The sequence below is a fragment of the Corvus cornix genome, chromosome 1, assembly GCF_000738735.6.
Source record: "Corvus cornix cornix isolate S_Up_H32 chromosome 1, ASM73873v5, whole genome shotgun sequence".
NCBI classification, from domain to species: domain Eukaryota; kingdom Metazoa; phylum Chordata; class Aves; order Passeriformes; family Corvidae; genus Corvus; species Corvus cornix.
In genome coordinates, this window is record NC_046332.1 from 111,027,092 (window position 1) to 111,034,717 (window position 7,626).

Below are 7,626 nucleotides of genomic sequence, written 5' to 3' on the forward strand. Positions count from 1 at the left end.
AATACCCCAAAGGCTTTATTGAAATGCTTATTTTGATGAGTGGAAAACCAGAATATTTTACTTTAGGAGAGTTGTCATGATTAGCTAACTTGTAAATTATGGAGACAAATCTTTTTTATCCATTACAGAGTTTACTTGTATGCATTTTTTTCCTAATAATAAACGAAAAAAAAGTTTTGAAAGTTTTCATAATAAACAGAAAACAACCTTGTCGGATTTATCTTCTTTCACCTATGGGATAACTTCATAAATCTTTACTGATTTATTATCCAATAATCTTTACTGGGTTGTGGTTTTTGACACAGATTTGTTGCTTTTGTTACATCCATCCCAGTAAACAAAAATGGCTGTAAGGCAGAGTAAGGAGATGTTTAGACACTGAAATTGTCGAATTTAGTGAAAAACGAGAGTTTTAAAAACTTAATTTCTGCATAAGCCTGGGGTGGATTCTTCAGCATTCAGTAGTATGTGTTGTACCATTGCTGTAGCCTGTAATATTTACTGCTTATTAATGAAATATTCTACACAACAATTCATCCATCTATCACTCCACAATTATGTTAGTTGAGAGATGAGTGCTCCTGTAATTTCATCACCTTGCTCCGAACACATAACTCATGTCAGGAAACTGTTGGTTGTACAGATGCAAAGCAGACAATTTTGAAGCAATCAGAAAATTCATTTAGTGGATTAGCTCACTTCCACAAATGACTCTTTTTCATCCTTGACAAAAAGGAGCAGTTTTTACTCTCTTTTAAACCAATTTTAATTCCAATTAAAATACTTCCAACTGATAATTCCAGTTTTGATTACAGAGTCATTTAGGTTGGAAGTCAGCTCATCTAGTACAACCCCCTTGGTTCAAGCAATGGTAGCTACAGCAGGTTGCTCAGGACTGTGTGCAGTTAAGTGTCTTCAGGACTTTTCTCTAAACAGCGGGTTTTTAAGGAATTTAGGAATACCTCCTAAAGGTTATATGTATATGCTGCAGACCCTCGATTTTTTCAGATAAGAATTTCCCTAAACATACTCATCATGGGTTCCCTCGACTCCCAGTGGAAACTGTGGCACGTTTAGCTTGGTAGCTCTGAATTGCTCTAACGTGGAGTTGCAACACGTCAAGAAAACACCTGGAGCTATTGGCATGTCAGGTTCTAAAGTCTGACCTACCTGCAAGCAGCGTTAGTTAAAATTGCCTGGGACCTGCTCAGAATGTTCAGTTTCTTTCATAGCAAGATTAGGTATGTCTTGAAAACTATAAATATATTGAAAGTCTACTGAAACATGAGACAATAAATGAGGCATGTGTGAAGCTGCATGAAAAAATGAGCATATGTAATGTATGTTTTACCATTGCCTTGCTGCCTCACTTTTAGCTATAGTTAATATGCTTATTAATACTAGGAAGATACTATTTTTCTTTATGGGAAAAGTGGCTGGCTAATGCTGGGCATTCTACCTTCAAACACTTTTATATAATTCAGTATCGGGTTTTTTTTTCTGGAATGAGGTTTGTCATAGCCAGTAAAACGAAGACAGTGACTTTGGGATATTAAAAATAAAAGAGCAGGCCATAACATACGCAACTTTTGAAAAAAACCAGCAACATACATGGCTTGGCCAGAACACAAGAGAGCAGCCAGCAGTAAAGCTGTTGTTAATACTATTTTTAAAAGGAGGTCAAGCTGCACCAAGGTTCAGGCTGGACATCAGGAACAATTTCTTCACTGAAAGGGTGGTTAAGCATTGGGATGGGCTGCCCAGGGAAGTGGTGGGGTCACCATCTCTGGAGATGCTCAGGAAACAACTGGAAATGGCACTTAGTGCAATGGTTTAGTTGGCCTGATGATGTTCAGTCCAGGGCTGGACTCAATGTTCTTAGAGGTCTTTTCCAACTTTAGTGATTCTACGATTCTATGTAATTTAAACAGTATTTGATTCTCTAATTATTTACTTTCATCAAAGATCCTTTGTTATGCTCTGAGAACTTCCCAGTAACGTTCTTTTTCTACCTGCAGCTATTAAAAAAAATTGAGTTTAATTTATGTTTTATTAGGCTGATTTCATTAAAATGTTCACTGAAAATAGCTCTTTATTTTCTCTCCCATTTGCCTGATCTTAATTTCTATGCCAAATTTAATACGAAGGCTTTAAAGCTTGTCTCTTGCTTAGGGGAAAGGTCAGGCACCAAGTTACATCACGCTCTAGAGAGAAGAATAATGTGTTATGTATGCTTTGTTCACAGTTCTTCACTGCTTTGAGCAATTCTAAATGAACAGTCACATATAAGAGCAGTTTCTGTTTACTTCTGTCAAAACAAAGGCAGACTTCTTGCCTTTTCCCCCCTTCCTGAAGACCTTTCTTGCTGAGCTTTATTGTGTTTGTGGATTGGGTTTAGATTTTTTATTTTTTACTGTAGTTAGTTAGTTTTTGGCATAAGAAGTACAGTGCTGTATATTTTTCTAAACTTTGGGGTGAAAATTTAATATCTGTTGAACAAGTCTCTATTTGACTTACAGTAGCATAATGACATAATCTAAATATGAATAATTAAAGTTGCCTGTATATATGAAATACAAACAAAGTCAAATTCCATTACCTGGAATCTACCATTCCAGTAACTGGTGTGGATTTCCTTTGCTACAGTTGTTAGTAGAATAATATTGAAGTGCTTTTTGACCACAACTGAAGATTTTTTTTCATATTTATGTGGTTTTGTTGGCACAAAGATTTAGTCATGAACTGAAGATGGCTGAGACAAGTAATAGTTTTGATTCTTTCAGATTTCTTTTATAGGCTAATTAAGGTTGGAAGAGATCTTTGGAGGTCTCAAGTTTAAAGCAGGGTCAGCTCTGACATCAGGCTGGGTTGCTCAGGACTTTAACCATGTGAGTCTTTTGAAACCTCCAGGGACAGAGCTTGCACAAATTCTCTGGGAAACTGACTCAGTTACATATGGAGTCTTGCCTTCTGCTAGGAGTCTCAAAATACTCTTTTATAGTTCAGAATGACCTAATGCATGAATTAAAAACTAAGTCTGGTAGACCCAATATCCTAAGAAAATCTGAAAAAGGAAAAAAAAGGCAAAATCAGCTAGTTGATAATAGGCTTGGTTATCTGCAGTAAAATAATGAAAAAGAATTAATCTAAATAATAATATAAGTAAATTAACTTTTTCCTCACAAAAGCCTTAAAAAAGGCTTTATAATGAAACCAAAAGAGATACTTTAATATTCAATTAGTTCAACTTTCGGCATAATTTATTTCCATATGTATGCTTTTCTTTAATTGAAGTTTTTTTCTTTTCCTTAAGGCAATTTACTGCTTCTGTTAAAGGCTAGTGGAGATTAACTTCCTGATGTGAATAATAACCTGACAGATCCATCCATTTTTTATTTTGTTTACATATAAAGTTATTTAAATTCATTGCAATAACTTCAAAATTTGTTATATGAAATGAAGGGTTTTTAAATAAATTGCAACTCTGATTTCTCTAGTATATTAGTGGTTAGAGTAAGACCTTTGAAACAAACTGTGTGATTGGGAAGAATTCTATGAAGTGTAGCTAACCCTGTCAATAAGATTTCTACTATCAGAAAACTGTTCAATTGATACGTATTGAGCATGCTGGAATACATCACTGAAACAATGACACAAATTATTGAGCAAGAAGTTTAAGTTTTCATTAGCTAACTTGTGACTACCTGAAAGAGGGCAATAATACTTGTTATCCTTTGCTCCTCAAAAAACACAAACAAAAAACCCTACCCAAAATAACCACAAAATCAAACCAACTTTTTGTATGGTTTTAATTCATATTTTGCTCCTTTTAATTAGGATATAGGCACAAAAATCCTAAATCACACATTTTAAGCATTCAGGAATTCCCAGCATAGTTAGTGATGTTGTCTGTTTCAGACTGGATCAATGGATAATATGTGCTCATGGTCAGCCCTAATATATTTGCAGATGAATCTCCTTGATCACAACTGACTTTTCAACACCATTTTAGTCTATAGTTTAAACTTTTTTTTTTTTTTAAGGTGAAAAGAGCACTTCTTTTGGTCTTCTGAATTGGATATTACATGATCTAGTACTTTCCTCAGGACTCTGCTGGGTGTCTTTCATGCTCAAGGATGAACCCTTCAAACAGTGGTCAGATTATGTGGGGTTTTCTTTGTTTGTTTTCTTTTCCTTCTGATGTTGGCATCCAGATGGATTAGTGTGTCATCTGAGGAGCTAATCACAGGTAATAAACTGATTTGTATGCAGCTGAACTCAGTCTTAAAGAAGGGTTGAACTGCTTCCACTGATAAAAAAAAGGAGATAAAGCCTCGGCCAGAGGTAGGAGAGGAGGCAATTTAATAACAAACAAAAAACCCCAAACAAAATGAAAAAACAGATTCTGAATTAATTTTATTTAACATTCTATTTTCTTCAGTTTCCAACACAGTTATATAGCTGTGTCTGAAAGAATAATTAAAATAAAATACAAATATAATTCTAAAGCAGTGTGGTTCATGTTTAAAACTGAGACTTCCAACTGGTTTTTAGCAGTGTTCAGTTACTGACTTTCTGTCAGTCTTGGCTGCCTGCAGGTAACATGGGATTATAAAGAGGTGAAGCATTCTGACATGAAGGGACAGCTAATTTGTTTAAAACAAAATCTGGATGAGGAACTTTAAATTTACCTTGCAATGAATTGCAAGTCCCACACAAATTATCAGTGGCATGAATCTGCTTCATGTATGTGAAAGATCTACAAAATGAACCAGCTGCAACTGGAGAGAGATGAAAGTGCAACATCAGTCTGAAAAGATCTCAAAACACAATCATTTGGAATCCTCCACTCAGTTGCATATAACATCCAAATCCTTACTTAAAGCCAGCTCTGTTAGTTTATTTCAAATGTTGGAAGATCTGGGAAACATATTTACCCTGAACACGTTAAATATATAACTTAAATATTGATATTTAATATAGTTAAATATGGCAAATATATTCCCACATGAAATATTTTATAAGAAAAATGTTAACTTTCCAAATTAGATACTTTCAGGAGAACTGTGTATTAAAAAAAAAAAAAAAGGCAGAAAACATAAAATTCTCAGTCTTTAGTCTACCAAGATAATTTTATAGCTTTTAAATACATACAAGCTAATGTCCTTTACCTTTTCAAGTGTATTATTTCCTCCTTTCTGGATACTCTCCCTTGTTTCTACCCAACAATGCAATTTTTTGGCAAGTTCCCTCTTCACTTTTGAGCTGTTATTGACCTTCTCGCCTTGACAATCTCTGTGAATAGAAAGTACTTCCTCTATTTGCATTTCAAGATCACTGCTCTTGAGAGTCAAATTCCTCAAAAATCTTTAGACTGTGCTCAGAAGAGATGTAAATCTTTCCAGCCTCAAGAAACTCAGTAGGTTTCTGGTGAATTGTACATCACTTTGACCTTTAACATCAGAAGAAGAAACAAAATGCCAAATCACACAATTGTAGTCCTTAGGGATCACAGAATCATAGAATGGGTAAGGCTGGAAGGGACCACATCTGGTCATCTGGACCAACCTCCCTGCTCAAGCAGGGCCATCCCAGAGCATATGGCACAGGATTGCATTCAGCTGACTCTTTAATATCTCCAGTGAGGGAGACTCCAGAACCTCTTTAGGCAATCTGTGTACACAGCCACTGCACAGTGAAGAAGTTCTTCCTCATATTCAGGTGGAACTTCCTGTGCATCAGTTTCTGCCTGTTGCCTCTTGTCCTATTGCTTGGCACCACTGACAAGAGCCCAGTGAATAAAATTGCCACGCTGCCCCTCAATATGAAGCGAGCATTGCATGAAGGCACCCCGTAATGTGACCCATGGGGGCCTGGGATCAGCCTTCACATCCCTGTGGGAACAGCTACAGAGATTACGAGACCTTTTTGCCCCACCATGTCCTATGTATAGAAGGGCAAACACAAGCTGCCCTTTTCTTCCAGGTGCCTCATCATGTCCTCTGCTGAGGAGAATGAGGAAAAACCCCATTCCATGTTCCATTGTGTCTGCAGCCCGCAACATCCATTCAAAACTAAGTACTTTCTGAAAACCATGCTGGATGACTTGTTTTCAGCAGGAGGTTTGTGCTGAAGGGAGGAAATTGTATTTGGATAGTAAATAAAAGCCTCAGAATTCTTGATTTCTGTCCCATTCCTTTTCAGTAGGTTCCGCTTTGGTTTTCAGAGTGCCACCTTCTCACCTTAGTGCTCTTTGTGTTCTCCTTTCTCTTCAGCATTTCTCTGCCTGCTCTGTTTCTTTTCTGTTTCTTTCCTTGTGTCTGTCTGTACCTGTGGCAGCTCCAGCCAAAGACCCTCACCACATCATTTTTCCCAGACCATGTGCTAAAACCACCCTTGATTAAGTTATGAAGGCTGCTCATGAAATGTCATTGTAAGATCTTGCTCCACTTGGGTTTTGGCCCATTCAGAGCTTTGCCTTAAAGGGCAGGAACATCTTTTCCTTGCTGGAAATTGGAATTCCAGGAATTCCAGACCACTGCACTGTGTGCCATAGATCACAGAGGGCCTCCCTTTGCTTAAGATGGACATGAATCTTCAGAGACCTTTTAAATGAAGGACACCAAGTAATACTGAGGGCTAAACCATATTTTTTGACCAGTAATAAAATGCACCTTAAAATCAAGTTTGTAAGAGTGATGCCACCTGCTCCCTCATGCAGTTACACAAAGATGGACTCAAGTATGACGCAATTCAGCTATTTTGTGTCTATTTACACAAAAAGAATGGGAAGAAGTCTTAGGGCTCCACCTGGATGGCCAACAGTGGAGAAACACAGACTCATGTTCCAGCTTTGAGATGGGCTACACTTAAGCAAATTCCACCCTTTCTCATGAGTGCTTCCCTTATGTAGACACTAAAACAAGTTATGGCTGCTGCTAAGGGAAAATTTGCAAGTATTACTTTGCTAATAATCAGCATGAATTCTTTCAAGGATACAGCTATTGGTTACCTTCCACAACATAAACCCAGGCTCAAGTTACATATTAATCATAAGAACCCAAGAGACATGGCCAGATTTAATATTCTTGATTGTCCCATGGCAGCTGCTAAGAGATACTGCAGGATGCATGGAAATACATAAATACTCCCCCTCCCACTATTTTTGCTTAGAAAAGTTAAGATTACATGAGAAACCATCAACTTTCTGCCCAAAATCTTTGCTGAGAAACGTATTTCTGAGGTCTGGGAAAGAAGCTTAACTTTGAGGCTGAACTGTAAGGAGTCAAGAAGCTTTTTGTACTTGCTTCCATCTAGCTTTCACAGGATTAGAGCAGGAGACTGCTAAAAATCACTTAAGGGGAAGAAAGTAAGAATTACAATAGGTGCACTTACTGTATCAGCAAGCAAAAAATCCCACAACACTGTAAACATTTAAATGTTGGAAGTTGCTTTGTAATTTTTTGTGTGTAGCATTAGTAAAAATACTCTCCTCTACCCTAAGCTCGTGCACTCATCTCATGGTGTGGACACAAGGCACAATTGTTCAGAAGTTACTTCTGTTCTGCTTGTCAATTATGTGCTTCCTGTTGTGCAGATATTTTGATTTATGTGTGACTATTTGAC